Raw genomic sequence first — 14,863 nt, forward strand, 5'->3', positions numbered from 1 at the left:
CTTTCTGCCTGTGCTGAGAGGTGGAACACCCTTTCCGGGGGGTCACCTACGACCCAGAAAACACAGATATTTACACAGTTCCTAACAGCAGCAAATTTGCAGTTGTGAAGTAACAATGAAAATAATTTTCTGGTTGGGTTCACCACAACACGAGCTGTGTTAAGGGGTCACAGCGTTAGGAAGGTTCAGAACCACTGTTCTAAAGGGACAGAGCTTCTGACACAACAGGCTGCAAGGCAGTGGTGAAGGCTGTTCTTGGTTGTCAACCTGACCACATCTGAAATCAACTAAAACCCATCACAGGTGGGTGCGCCCATGAGAGACTACTCTGCATTAAATAATTTGGAACGGGGAGGCTCACCTTTCATCTGGATCTTTTGAATCCAGAAGACCATGTTTAGCCTGGGCCACACTTTCTGGTGGCAGCTTATACATAGGACACAAAGGACAAAAGCTCTTGCTCTTTGCCTGCTTGCCCTCACTGTCTCTGGCAAGCACATTCCTCCACTGGCATTAGAGTCCACTTCTCCAGGATCCTCGCACACACTACGACCAGCTGAGATAGCCAGCCTCTTGGGCTTTCTGTTCGTACACAGCCATTGTTGGATTGGCTAGACCACAGCCTGTAAGCCACTCTAATGACTTCCCAAGCATTCCTTGGTATGCTGGCCAGTCTTTGTTGTCAACTTCAGGTATTTAGTTTCAGCACCACTTCATGACACTGGGCATGGATTCATCCAAGGTCACACAAGCCTTAAACAGTGGACCCAGAACCCAGCTCACCTCACTTGGAACACAGCCTGCGACGTTGATCTCATGGCCCTGAGCAGTAGGTGGCATGACCACAGTGCCTGTCAGGAATAGCAGTCTACCCCTTTGTGGGGGAAATTCCTGCTGAGAGAAATCTCAGAGAGCAACCGCTCAGGCTTTGATTGTTTCTGTCTGCACAATCTGCCACTTAAAATTGCTTCCTCCGCAAACTCAATCTACTGCTATAGGAAAAGTAGGAATCAATTATCCCAGATAGATAGGTAGATGGTAGCTTTGAGGAAGAAAAATATTGAATTCTGTCCATACAGAGAAGTTTCAGACAAGAAATTCAAGTAGCTGCCCTCCTCCCACCAAGTCTGAGCAGGAGCGGGCAAAATGGGAGAGAGCAAGAATGGGGCTGTGCCCTCCCACAATCCAAGCTCCTCCCACTTGGCTTGCCTTCCTCAGCACTAAGGGCCAGGGGTCCAGGGGCTAAGATGGCAAAAAAGAGCCAGTGCAATCGGTTCTTTCCTTCCCTTTCTCTGGAGGTGGGAGGGGCTACGAGGGAGTGATCATGCCCCTCCCTCATCAAAATGACCACTTAGACTATAGCAGCCCGAATCCTGCCTTTTTCTCCAGGTCCAGACTGATGAACTTTATTACCACTCTGGGATTAACTTACTGCAAAGGGGGAGTAGATAGGAGCCCTGAGGTCGGGACAGGAGGTGATAGGAGTCCCGAGGTCAGGAGAGGAGGTGATAGGACCCCTGAGGTCAGGACAGGAGGTGATAGGAGCCCTGAGGTCGGGAGAGGGCAGAAGCAGGAGGCAGGTCTGCGGGACCCCTCTTCCTTCTCACTGCTGCTGATCTTCCAGCTCTATGGTTGTCTGCACTTGTTGCCCCAGTGTCACCTACAGTCCTTATTTCTGTCTTGTCACTTGACATCAGTTCCCTGGAAAGAGTTCTTACTCCAATTCTTCTTGCCTACCTCTGCCCCTCTTTTGAGATAAAGTCTCATATAACTTCGGTTGGCCCATGCAGCTGAGTGACCTTGAACTTCTGATGTGCCAGAAATGCAGGCAGGAAGTACCAATGCAGGTTTATATAGTGCTGGAATTGAAGGAGGACTCGATGCACGCTGGGCCAGCACCCTGCCAACTGAGCCGCAGGTCTCTGTTAATTAAAATCAAGCTGTAGGCGGGGCTGGTTTCCTCACTGATCTCTGTCTTCATGCCAGCTATCAGGAGAGGGCCATTTCTCTGCTTGGCAAGGGCCTGCTGGCCCATGATCCCCTCTGTCTTCACGGGCTTGGCTCTCACTCTCTCACCTTCCTGACCCAGCCAGGAAAGCTTTTCCACTTTCTGTTAAGGTGAACAAACAAACACCTAGGCCACCAGATTATCCAAAGTCACATTTCTGCCACAAAGGTCACATAATTACATCTTCAAAGTTTCTTAATATAGGAAGTTTGGATTCACAGGTTTTGAGGGATGGACGGGCCCCTTTGAGTACGTTGATAAATACTGTCAGTGTATTTATCTATGTTACTAAGTGTGGCTCCGTCTTCTCACCTCTCTATTCTGCACTTACCTGAAATCCCATCCACAGCTTTCTAGAAGCCCTCCCCAGCACATCTCAGCCAGTGGGCAGCATGATACTGAAATGCACTTGACCTCTCTGGGTCTCATTTCCAGCAGAAGCAGTGGCTGCCGGTGAACCTGAAACTGGCCCTTACAGCACCTAGCAACCTCTGGGTTATAAATATCCCCATGTGAATGCCTTCAACCTGCTGGTCTGAGGCAGGAAGTGCAGTCAGTTCTCCAAAGCCAGGCTGAGCCAGCCCCACCAGTCCTGCCTGATGTGAATGAGGCCCTGGATCCTTCATCAGAGTATCACTTCTGACTTAATGAGTTCTCAGAAACTTGGGCACAGTTTGCATCTGGAGCTATCTGCAGTATAAACATATCCAAGTTACCTCTGTAAAGAACAGCACGGAGAGCTGGTTTCATAAGAAGGGAGCAGGACAAGCCCCCCTGACAGGAGAGCTGGTTCCCAAGGCCGCTGGGGTGTGTTGGCTACAGTGTGAAAGGTCCCAAGGGCAACAGGAAAATGAGCTTAGCTTCAAGAGAATAGGACTTCTTCCTAGAAAACAAACCAGGAATTGTGCTGCGTATGCTGTGATGATTTGTTAGGTGCTCATGACAAGGGATGGCTAAAGAACGTCTGGTTCATGAGAAAACACACGCGCTGTCACATGATCCCCTGCTAAGCTTCTCTTTAAGTGTGCAGGCTGTAGGCTGTTGGTAGTCTAGGGCCGGGGTCTCTAGTGATCAGGTGCTCGCTCTCAGCAGTGCCCGCCCTGGGCCTTCTCTTAAGTTCCCTAATCCAAACCACCTCAAAGGACTAATGTCTGAACCAGGGTTCCCATTACTGTGATAACACAGCATGACTAAAGCAGCCTGGGGAGGGAAGGGGCAATGTCATCTTACAGCCTGTAGCTCCACTGTCCCTGGTATTCAGGGCAGGAACCCAGACGGGAAGCTGGGTGTGGGGACTGAAGGAGAGACCGCAGAGGATGCTGCTTCCTGGCTTGTTCTCCGTGGCCAACTCAGCCTGCTTTCTTCCTCTATACAGGACCACACACCCAGAGGTGGCACCACCCATTGTGGGATGAGCCCAGCCGTATCAATCGTCAGTAAAGAGAAGGTACCACAGGCTTGCCCACTGGCCAATGCAGTAGGATCATTTTCTCAGCTGAGGTCCCCTCTTCCAGAATGGTTGTCACCCATGTTAAGTTGATAAGAAAACTAACCATGACAATTGACCCCTTGTCAGCTTGACAGACAAATAATTGTTTAACCATACCTTTTCTTTCTTATCTCCAAGATCTCACGTTAATGTCAAATACCACAATAGAAGAGAACTAGCAAACAGGGCCCCCATGATCCGAGCCCTGATCACCGTGGCTCCAGTGTTCCTGCCTGGGAACCCCAGCAATCCTCAGGATAAGCTACTGACAGTGATCTGAATGGAGCCAGGGAGGAGGGTCAGGCTGGGTACGTGCCCCAAGGACCATGGGCAGTGGGAATGCAGGGAGGCCTCTCTGTGTTTTAAGACTCAGGTATGGTGGCATACACCTTTAGTCCTGGCACTGAGGAGGCTAGGGCAGCGGACCCTCCAGCTTGAGGCCAGCTTGAACGACATCAGCCTAAGCTACGCAGGGGAACCCTGCAAAAGAGAACTGGTTTTCACAGACCCTTCTGCTGGTGTGTCCCTTAATTTTTAGTTGCTGGTGATGTTCCTGTTGACTGAACTCTAAAGATCAACATCTGAATAAACTCAGAATTTGGGGGCCTGCCATCTCCACAAGCTGCTGTTCCTTCTTCCTTTTCTTTCTCTTTCTCTCTTTTCCTCTCTTTTTCTATTTCTTTCTTTTTTTTTCTTCCTTCCTTTCTTTTCTTCCTTCCTTCCTTCCTTCCTTCCTTCCTTCCTTCCTTCCTTCCTTCCTTCCTTTCATGAAATGGCCCAAGGAGTCTTTTTTCTTTTCTTTTAACCTTTTTATTGGTCCTTTGTGAAGTTCACATTACATACCCCAATCCTCCTCATTTCCTCCTCCCCTCATACCTGCCCTCCACCCTCGCAACCCTCCCCCTAACACACACATGCAAACTTCTCTCTGGAAGCTGTGGTGTGTCACAGTGTGTCTACAGTATACCCTTTTGTCCATGTTTCTTTGTTTGCAAAGGCTCACTGCAATGATTGGTTGGTGGCGTCCCAGGCCTCTGGCTTCTGCTACTCTATCAATACTGGAACCTCATGGGGACTCCTCCTGGATATCCTGTAGTCATAGGACTGGCCCCTTCTGTTGGGGTGGGCCAATTCAAAGCCTTGATCTGGACCTGAGAGGTATCCCAGCTGCTCAGCCAGCTAACCCTTAAACCTTGCAACCAGGGTCAGCTTTACTCTGCTGTCCACTGGTGGTCATGTCAGGCTAGCTCCAGATCTTGCCCCATGGTGCTGATATGGTGGTCCTCTCAAGCTCTCTCTTCACCTGGGCCTACCCAAGTAGCCCCTTGCAAGGGTCCTCTGTCTCAGGCTCACTCCCACCTAGGGCCCACAGGGCCAGGTGAGAGGGGGTGGTTCTTCCAGTCTCTGGCTTGCTCCCTATCCTAGGAGCCAGTCTGGGCCTGCCTATGCTGGACTGGTGGCTGTCTCAGGCTCCCCTTTTTAAGGGACTGTTAGGCTACCAATCATTCAGACGTTCATAAGTCAAAACCCTGAGGGTAAGCAGAGCCTCTCCTCTGTGCCTCCTACTGACTCACATGTGGCACAGCAGCCACACCTACAACACCTCTGGGGCACAGGTTCCCTGTTTCTAAGCTTGCCTTGCTGTTTCTCTTTCTCCTTCCTTCTCCCCTTCTATCCTTAAAGTGATGCCTCAATGCTTATAACTTTAGCAGACAATACCGTGCACAAACTAACCAGTGTTAGGCCCAAAAGGTTCCCCACAAGTGACACACCAGAGGCCTAAGGCCACAGCAAGGCAAGATGCCACGGGGCCCATCTGTAGGTGGAGAGCTAGCTATGAATCTCGGGGAAAATAGGACCTTTGAGCTTAGGTTTTAGAATATGTCGGGACTCTCCCAGCCCAGAAAGCGAGAGGACCTCCCTCAGCAGCGAGCCCTGAGAAACAAAGACGCTAGAAGACGAGAGTGGAGATGGCTGGGAGAGGTCGGGCTGGGAGGGCAGAGGAGAGAGCACACGCTACCGGGAACAGATCAGCAGGGCCCCGTGTCACATTAACCCATCTGAACTTTGTCCTGTAGGCAGTGTGGCAACACTGATGAGCCCCGGGCATCAATGACACACCGGGGAAAGGGATTGTCCATCACAGTGGAAGCCTCGGGGCTGAAAAGCTGCTGGCTGCATGGGGCCAGGCACAGGTGTGGTAGGCCTCAGCCACAGGCCTGGAGCTGGGGAGACTGAGATGGTAGCCACTGGACAGGTGTACAAACAGACGGCTTCACACCCCTTTCACCCCCTCTTCATGCCTCTCAGTCAGCAAGTCAGAGGGCAACATAACCAGAGACACAGAGCTCCTCAAAACACAAAACTGCCCATTGCCAGGCAAGTGGACAAGCAGGGATGTCAGTGGCAGAGGAGCTGCAGGGCACAGAGCACAGTTACGCCCCATGATCAACATGCAGCAGTCTATGAACTAGCTGCTCAGAGAAACAAGGAGAGAACTGACCGTATGCTCTGACAGGGCACTCCCAGCCATGCCAGCCCCAAGTAACAGCGGTGTCTCAATGGGCCAAATGAACTGCAGTTTACAGCTTAGGATTCGTGAGGCCCAAGAAAGTCACTCATTTGCTGCAGGGTAGAGAGATGCTTCAAGAAAATTAATCCCAATCCAATTCATAAACCAAGTTTCATCCAGACTCACATTGTCCTGTCTTCTCAGATTCAGGAGCCTATTTGTCTGCTCCATACATAGGGCAGTGATAGCTGAAGGACTGGGGCCATACCACTTCCCAAGCACAGCGCCAGATCTTTTAGAGGCTATAGACAGACCTGAGCCAACTATGAGGTCAGCAGCTGCCAGTTTCTTTAATGACGAGGGCCTCTCTTGGCAAAAGGCATTGGGAGCTACGTCTCTGCCCTGCTCACTCTTATACAGGGTGAGTGGCTTTGCCCACAGAGCAGTTCTGCAGCACGCACAGAGACATGAAGCTACCCAGGGAGAGGTTCCTGTCAATCCTCAGGCTGACTGTTCAGGCATTTTCATGTTACATTGAGGGAAAAGTCACTTTGGGAGCACAGCTCAGTCACTGGTGAGCTGCCCCTGGCTGTGTAGGCCTGAACATTCAAGGCAGTAGGCAGCCAGCCTTCTTCCCACAGCTTTAATTTTGTACAGACTGGCCAGAAGTGTCTGTTCAGTACTTAATTGTCTGCCTTTGGTATTGTTCATTTATTGAAGTGTCTTTTGAACAATCTCCATTCTGACTGACTGGGCTCTTGGTGCGACCTGAAACAGTAACGTTGGATAAATCCCCCTCTTTTTCCTGGCTGGCTTGGTGCTGCACCCAGAGATGGTAACAGTGGAAGATCCTGCTGTACACACTGGAGGGGGGGCTACTTCACAGTTTGCCCATCCTAACCCACGTAAGGTATATCCTAATAGTGCCCATGTCGCAGACGAGTACACCAAAATTCAAATACAAGGGCCGTGAGTGAGACCAGTCTTATCTCCACGTACACACTCAAAGCCTATGCTACACACACACACATCGATGATGATAATCACCCAGATGAAAATTGCTGTTACTTTGTATAAGGTCTGTGGCTGGCGTGCATGGTGAGCATGAGGACTCATGTCCTGCCATGTTGGATGATAACCATGTACTCTCACCATTCTTCCCACATGCCTTCCTCTCTGGTTGCCAGGTACTTTGACAAGGTCCCAGTTTCACGAGTATCTTGTTAGATTTTCCACAGAGATGGTCTCCAGTGTACCTTAGAATGCATGGTGCCCAGTGCACAGTGACTTCTTAAATGAGTGCAGGACTGTGTGTTGGTGAGAGGCGTTACACAGCTGGACAGCATCTGTCTGAGCACCTGTTGCTGTCTCCTCGATGCCTTGGTTTTGTAAAGTTTCCATTGGCTGTTGTGCCCACTTGGAGAACAATGCACACTTTCCCTGGGATATTACAGACAAGCCAGGCATGGTGGTACACATGTAATCTCTTGGGAAGCTGAGTCAGGAGGATCAGGAGCGCAAAGCCAAGGCTGCCAAGGGATTAAAGGTCAGCCTGGGCAATGTGGTGAGACATTTGTCTCAAAACAAAAGATAAAAAGAGAGATAGGGATAGAGCTCAGGGATAGAGCTCTTACCTAGAAGAGATGAGGTCTGGGGTTCAGTCCCAGTCCCAGAAAGGAAAATTTAAGGTAGAAAAAGAATTGAAAGAAAAGTAGTACAAACTATGTGTTGTGTTTTGGACAATTTTTCAAATATCTTGCTCATTTAAGCATAAAACTTATTGAAGTCTTATACAGACTCAGAAAGGTTAAGCAACTTTCCCAAAATAACTCCACAAGTCAATGGCTTTCTCTTGGCTGTCTGATGCCAACCCAGGCTGTTGTTCGTGCAACACAGAGCCAGCATACATCTGTACTTTGAGAAGCCAGCAATGCCAGGAAGTATCTAGAAATTCATTTTAGAGAGGTCTCCTGCTTCAAAGTGAAGAGGCTTTGAAAATATTGAAAGTGCACTGTATTCAGAAACCAGGAAGTCTAGACACCCAAATCTCTAGATGCCTCCTTCTTTCATGTTTTCTATTTTGTGGGAGGGAGAAGGCTTTCGATGTGCTAAACGTATGCAGAATTTTACTGAAAAAATGTTTAATAAATCAAAATGCGCCAAGAACAAGAAGCATCAGACAGGCGGGGTGATGGCTCTCTGTGAGCTGCAGATCCAAGGAGGTAGACTGTGTGTTCCACAGAACTGATTGATGGGATGAGAGTGATCAGGGGGGAAACACGCACCCTGCCTTAGACAACCACCTGAACAGAGGAAATTTAAAATGCGAGAGGGAAGTTGAAGTACCAGTGAAAGATTAAAGAAGAGGCACAAGTACAAATGGGCAGATGAGCCATGGGGAGGGAGCTACAGTGTGTGCTTCAGACTGGGCTGGGTTGTGCCAGGGGCTCCCATGTCTCTCCAAAGCTCATGGCACAGAAGCCAGAACCACCAGTGACTTCTTCACTACCAGTGAAGGGGAGCACCCCACAGCTTGGTGCTCATAGTTGGCCATGAACTTTGGCCAAGAGACCGCTTCCATCTTCTGGTCAAACATGGCTACTCATCATCTTCTGTCCACATATTTATCTAGCCCGTGTACAAGCATTCATTTCTCCATCCCTTCATTCATGCATCCATCCCTAGATATATCCATTTATATATTTACCTACACACCCATAGCCATTCATTTATGCAGCCAGCCACAAGCCCCAGTCATTCACCCATTACCCCACTCATCCATCCGTTTACCCCTGTCATCTTTCCACCCACCTATCCTTCTGTTACTTCATCCCTCTGTTCTTCCACCTGTCTATAAATCCTTTATTTATCCATCACCCATCCATTCATCATCCAACCATTTCTCTAATCACCAATCCATCTATTTATCTTCCAGCCCTCATCTATCTACCCAACAAATCTTTATCATTGGTTGGTTTATAGCAAGTAAGTCCTAAGTGGGAAGATATCAATTCAACAAAGAGAACAGTTCGGTGCCAAGGCACAAAGTGAGGCTGGTGAAGTGGGAAGAGGCCAGATCAAGCAGGGCCTTGGTAGAATGCAGGGCTTATACACAGGTCAGAAGGAAGATACTGGAGAGTTTGGTGTGGGGCTATGACATAGTACCATTGGGCTTTTATTGGCTGGAAAGAATTCAGCAGCAAATGGGAGTGAAAACAGGGTACTACACGGAGGCACCAGTAGGTGGTGCTTACTAGGACAAACGTGTTAGCAGGGAGGATTGGGCTGGGGTCTGGAGCTTTCTAGAGGTAGAAACATGCCTATGACTTGCATTTGGGAGGAAAGGAAAGAGAAAGATCCTCAGTGATTTACACATTTTCAACCTTAAAGGCCACATGTGTGCTGGCACTACTCCTGAAAATGACGAGCTTGGAAGAGGCAAGGCCCTCCTCCCATCCTCTAGCTGCACTGCCCGAGCACCCGTTACGTGCTGGGAATTCAAACTTTCCTTTGAGAAGAGAACAGCTGTCACGGGTCCATCTAGACTCCTGGTTCAGCCCATAGCAGAACCTACTTCCTATGGCCAGACGGAAGCACCACCAGGAATTCAGGGTTTGGGGGAGTTTTCCATTGTGTGCATCTAACTCAGATTTGTACCTACCAAAGATCTAAAAATTAACCAGTAATTGTTCATGGGGGCAGAGAACCGCTTCTCCCTATAAACCTTGCTTTTGTATGGTGTAAACCATGATGGATGATCACGTGAATTCTTCTCCGTCAGGAGCTCAGCCATCGTCAGAGCACCACTGATCAAGTATTCCCACAGCAGCATTCTGGCTTTCTCTTCGATATTGATTAACGCACTGAACACCTGTCGTCTGCCCATGAATGGAACTGACCATGCCTGTGACGTCTGCCATCTCTGATTAGACCATACAGAGACTGGGGACGTTTATTTAAAAACCCAACTATCTTAGTTAGGGTTTCTATTGCTGTGATGGAAAACCATGATCAAAAACAGGTTGGGGAAGAAAGGATTTATTTGGCTTACACATACACATTGCAGATCATCATTGAAGACATCAAGGACAGTGAAAGAATCAGACTAACTTTGTAACCTATGTTTCTTTTAATTGCCTTATAACTTATATTTTCAAGTTTTAGGCCCATGTTTATTAAAGCCTCTTAGTGCTTCTCCAGAGAACAGAGGAATGCAAAAGTTCCTGACATTAGCCATCTGTGAGAGATAAGGAAGAGAACAAGCAGAGGTCTCTACTAAGTGGAGAGAAAATCACCGGCCGGCACCTGTGAGATACACTTTGTTTGGAAACTGAGCCAAATGGCCCCAATCCTTCTCCTAAATAGCTCCTGACCTTTGACCAAAGCCTGTAGCCCCCACGCCTCAGAACAGACACGGGATGAGTTAATCACTCTCCCACCATTAACTGCAGCTATATCTCATATGGTAGGAAATTCCAACTGACTTGAAGATCAGCTATTCCCCAGATATTTACGACAGGGTGCCCAGAACCAACCAATTATTTTAAAAGTTAAATACTTCATCCAATCATGAATTGCCAAAACTGCAACCCCAAAAATTCCTGCGTCTTGTCCTTTAAAAACCCAAAGGCTTTGTCTCCCAGTGCCACTCCTTGCTGACCAGCAGGGGTGACCCCATTGCGCAATGGTAAAAATAAACCTCTTGGGATTTTGTATCAATGATTAGTCTCCTGGGTTCTCTTCAGACCTTTTCAAAATTAGGCTCATGCTGGGCCTAACAGACAGGAACTCAAACAGGGCAGGAATCTGGATGCAGGAGTTGGCACAGAGGCCATGGAAGGTGTTGTTTACAGGCTTGCTAACATGGCCTGCTCAACCTTCTTTCTTACAGAACCCAGGAGACCAGGCCAGGGATGAAACCACCCCCAACAGCTGGGCCCTCCATCAGTAAACTAATCAGGAAAATGCCTTACGGCTGGCTCTTATAGAGGCATTTCTCAAATTAGGTTTCATCTTTTCAGATCACTCTAGTTTGTATGTTGAGGCGAGAGTAGCCAGCACAACTGGCCCCTTGTCAGTTTGACACACAAACGCACACTCTTAAGCCACGCCTTTCCTTTCTTATTCATCCCCAGGATCTCACATTACAAATAACTTTAAAAGTCCCACGTTCTTTACAAATTCAAACATTAAAATTTCAGTATCTTTAAAATAACCAATCTCTCCAAAAATTTAAAGTACCTCTTAAAAGTTCAAAGTCTTTCAGCTGTGGGATTCTTATAGAAATCAAAATTAAATTAAATACCTTCTTCAAAATGGAAGAACCAGGGCACAGTCACAATCTAAAGCAAGCAAAACTAAACTCTAACAGTACAAATAACTCAGTGTCTCGTTGCCTGGGATCCACTCACGATCTTCTGGCTCCTCCGAGGAGCTTGAGTCACATCTCCAGCTCTGCCCTCTGCAGCACACACAGCTTGTCTTTCAGGCTCCAGCTGGCTCCGCTCCCTGCTGCTGTCCTTGGTGGTCAGCCCAGGGGTACGGGCATCTCCAAAGTGCTGGAGTCTTCTGTGGAAACTGGTTACACTTTCATCAACAGCCTCTCATAGGCTCTCTTCGTGGTACCAAACCTCAACTTCTCTGTGTGACCCCTTCAGCCCTGGGCCTTCACCAACAGCCTCTCCTGGCCTGACAGTGCCAAGCCTCAGCTGCTCTGCTTGACCTCTTCAAAACTGGTACCAGCTGGGTGGCTCTTACGCTACTAAGTTTGGCTACCAATGCAAGGTACAACCTCAGCCACTTCTGAATCACAGCTTGTGTGTGCCGACCCCGAGCAGACACTCCCCAGGAGACTTCACCTCAGTGGTGCTGCTCTATTCTCAATCACTGCTAATGTCTTAGCTCCAGCTAACCAGCATCAATTATCCCAGTAACGCAAAGGTTTCACTTCAGTGGTGCTGGTCTCTTGTTAATTAAGGCTCACTCTTCAGCCCCAGCTGACCAGAATGACAGAACTTTAATTCAAAATAGCAAACAGTTCTGAAAAAAATCTTCAAACATCCCTCTAAAACTTCACAAGCCAGGCTTCCATCTTCTGCACTGCTCTCAGCATTCTTAACTTCCAAACTCTCACAAAACATCACACTGAGCCCTCAACATGAATGGTTTTTCCAGCTCAAAGTTCCAAAGCCTTCCACAGTCCTCCCCCAAACATGGTCAGGTTTGTCATAGCAACACCTCACTGCCCTGTTTCCAACTTCTATCTTAGTGCTTCTGTTGCTGTGATGAAACACCCTGGCCAAAAACAGGGTGTTATTTATAAACAGGGTTTATTTGGCCAGTATCCACACCGTAGTCTTTCATGGAAGGAAGCCAGGACAGGAATTCAAACAGGGCTGGAACGTGGAGACAGGAGCTGATGCAGAGGCCACAGGGAAGTGCTGCTCTCTGGATTGCTCCCCATGGCTTGCCCAGCCCTCTTTCTTTCTTTCTTTCTTTCTTTCTTTCTTTCTTTCTTTCTTTCTTTCTTTCTTTCTTTCTTTCTTCAACTTCAAATTCTACTTCCAAGCTACAGAAATACAAAGAGCATAGCACTGGTAAAAGAACAGACACACTGATCAATGGAATGAAAATGAAGATTCAGACATAAATCCATTCACCTATGCCCACTTGATTTTTGGTAAAGAAGCTAAAGATATACAATCAACAACAACAAAAGCATCTTCTTCACCACATGGCGCTGATCAAACTGAGTATCTGCATGTCAAAGAATCTAAATAGACCATAGTTGCAACTATACATAAAACTCTTTGATCACCTGCCCCTGAGGGGGGAGCCAGCCTGCTTTGTTATAGTACCCAAACCATCAGTCTAGGGGTGAAACCACCCACAAAGGGCTGACTTCCCTCATCAGTCACTCATTAAGAAAATTTCTTATAGCTGAATCTTACAGAGGTATTTTCTCACTTAGGGTTCCCTCCATTCAGATAACTCTAGTTTGTGTGTCAAGCTGACATAGGAGCAGCCATGACACCAAATGAGACATTTGGATTTCCCCACCCAGGCACCTGTCCTAAGAGACGCAGAAGCGATGTCCAGATCCTAGTTTGAGAGGCTGTTACATGGTAGCACCAGATCCTTCTTCAACATTGAGACACCCTGTCCTCCAGCCACCAGAGGATGGGTGCCCAGGACTCAGCTGGGTTCCTCACTGAGAAGTACCACTAGGAAGTGACCTGTGGTCTCAGTCCTTCCATGGGTTAGCTCAGAGCCAATGGGGAAGCAGCTCAGGACAGAGGCCCTGACTCCTCAGTTCACAGTAGGATGTTTCTGAGGAGTATCTTAGCTCCACAACTTTCCAGAGAACAAACCTCTACTGTGACTGTTGCAACCCAACTCTTCCCCAGTGCGTGAGAGTCTTAAAGTATCACCCAACAAACCTCTGCACCCAAATCTCAGCAGCTCTGTCTCCCAGGATACCCAACCTAAGGCCACAGTGATGCTACTGCCACAAGGACTCTGGGGACTGGCCACCCCAATAAGCAACAGTCAGAGGGAAAGCTCGGCACTGAATGGAAAGCAGGTACCTTTGCCTAAGTGCTCCTGGGGAAAACACCCCAACACCCAAGAGTCTGTGGGTGCCAGAAGAAGATTTGCCTGGAAACCTGAAGGCTTGGAATCCTGGTTTTGTCTCAAGCGATGTGACCTTCAGCAAACTGCTTAGCCTCTCTGGGCCTCACTTAACTGAAAAATGAGGTGTTTTCTCACTCCCTTGGATGGGAGTGAGAAAGACTTCCATAAGCTTGGAAATGTCCCTGTAAAGCTGTGCGATAAATGCTGATGTCTTCTCATGCTCTGGTCATACCCAGCGTCTTCCAGGCCAGAGAACAGAAGGTAACAAATCTGAAAACGCCAACTGGCTAGGGTCCCTGAGTGGAGAAAAGTTAGTATCCCCTGAGCTTCCCAGGTGAGGCTTCCTGGAAGGGTGCTTAGCAAATGCTTACAGGGTGAATGGCTGAGTGAGTTTTTGTCTTTCACCCTACAAGGTTGTGGCCCTAAGAAATAAAGGTAAATGCCTTCTGGGTTAGCTTTTTGAAGAAGGGCTTGTTACAGCAGTCCAGGGCCTGTCCCTTCCTGTCCAGGGCACTGTGCATTGTCTGTGAGCCTCGTTCTCCTGCACCAGCCCTGGGAAAGCTGTGGCCCTATTGTTTGCGCAGTTGCACCTAACATAATTACCTTCTTGGCATCAACCTGGATGCACTGCTGACTCTGGAGGGACTGAGAAGTCACTGCAGAAACTGCGGCCAGAAACAACCTGAAATAGTTATGCTCGATGGATGGCTCAGAAAAGTTGCCAGTTAAGAATGGAGGCCTTCTTCCAAAGGTGGCCATCCCACGGGAAGTCTTGATGCCACAGCCAGCATGGTCTGCAGCCCCCACCCTGCCAGTCCCCCCCCCCTTCACTAGGCAGCTGTCCTTGGCCCTGCACTCCCCCGAACACCTCTCAGTAATACCTTGGAAGGGGAACTGCATTTCGATTTTACAAGTGGGGGAAAAAAACTGAAGCTCTGAGAAAGCAGATGATTGGCCCCAAGTTACATGGTAGGTGTGGCCGAGGGGCTGGACTACAACAAGGTCTGGTCACATTGAAGGTTCAGTGGGAAGGAGGCTGTGGCCTTGAGGAGAACGCAACGTGAGTCATATCCACTCAGTCACATGTGGCTTCGGTTAACAGGGCCCCCGGCACATCAGAAAGGACCTGCTAGCCAGGACTCTGCAAGGGCGACTTTCCTGGGGGCAGAAGGAGCAGCTCACTGGAAGCCAGCTTCCCCAAGGTTGTTGCACAGGACAGGGC

General features: G+C 48.5%; 1 non-coding gene across 1 annotated transcript; it reads right to left on the reverse strand.

Moving 5' to 3' along the window:
- Window positions 1-4,983: 4,983 nt before the first annotated feature.
- Window positions 4,984-5,112, reverse strand: LOC132651738 (small nucleolar RNA SNORA17). The gene has a single exon (XR_009589313.1). It is a non-coding gene; the product is annotated as a small nucleolar RNA SNORA17 (small nucleolar RNA).
- Between the last annotated feature and the right edge of the window lie 9,751 nt (window positions 5,113-14,863).

Source organism: Meriones unguiculatus, chromosome 1, assembly GCF_030254825.1.
Source record: "Meriones unguiculatus strain TT.TT164.6M chromosome 1, Bangor_MerUng_6.1, whole genome shotgun sequence".
Classification (NCBI taxonomy): Eukaryota; Metazoa; Chordata; class Mammalia; order Rodentia; family Muridae; genus Meriones; species Meriones unguiculatus.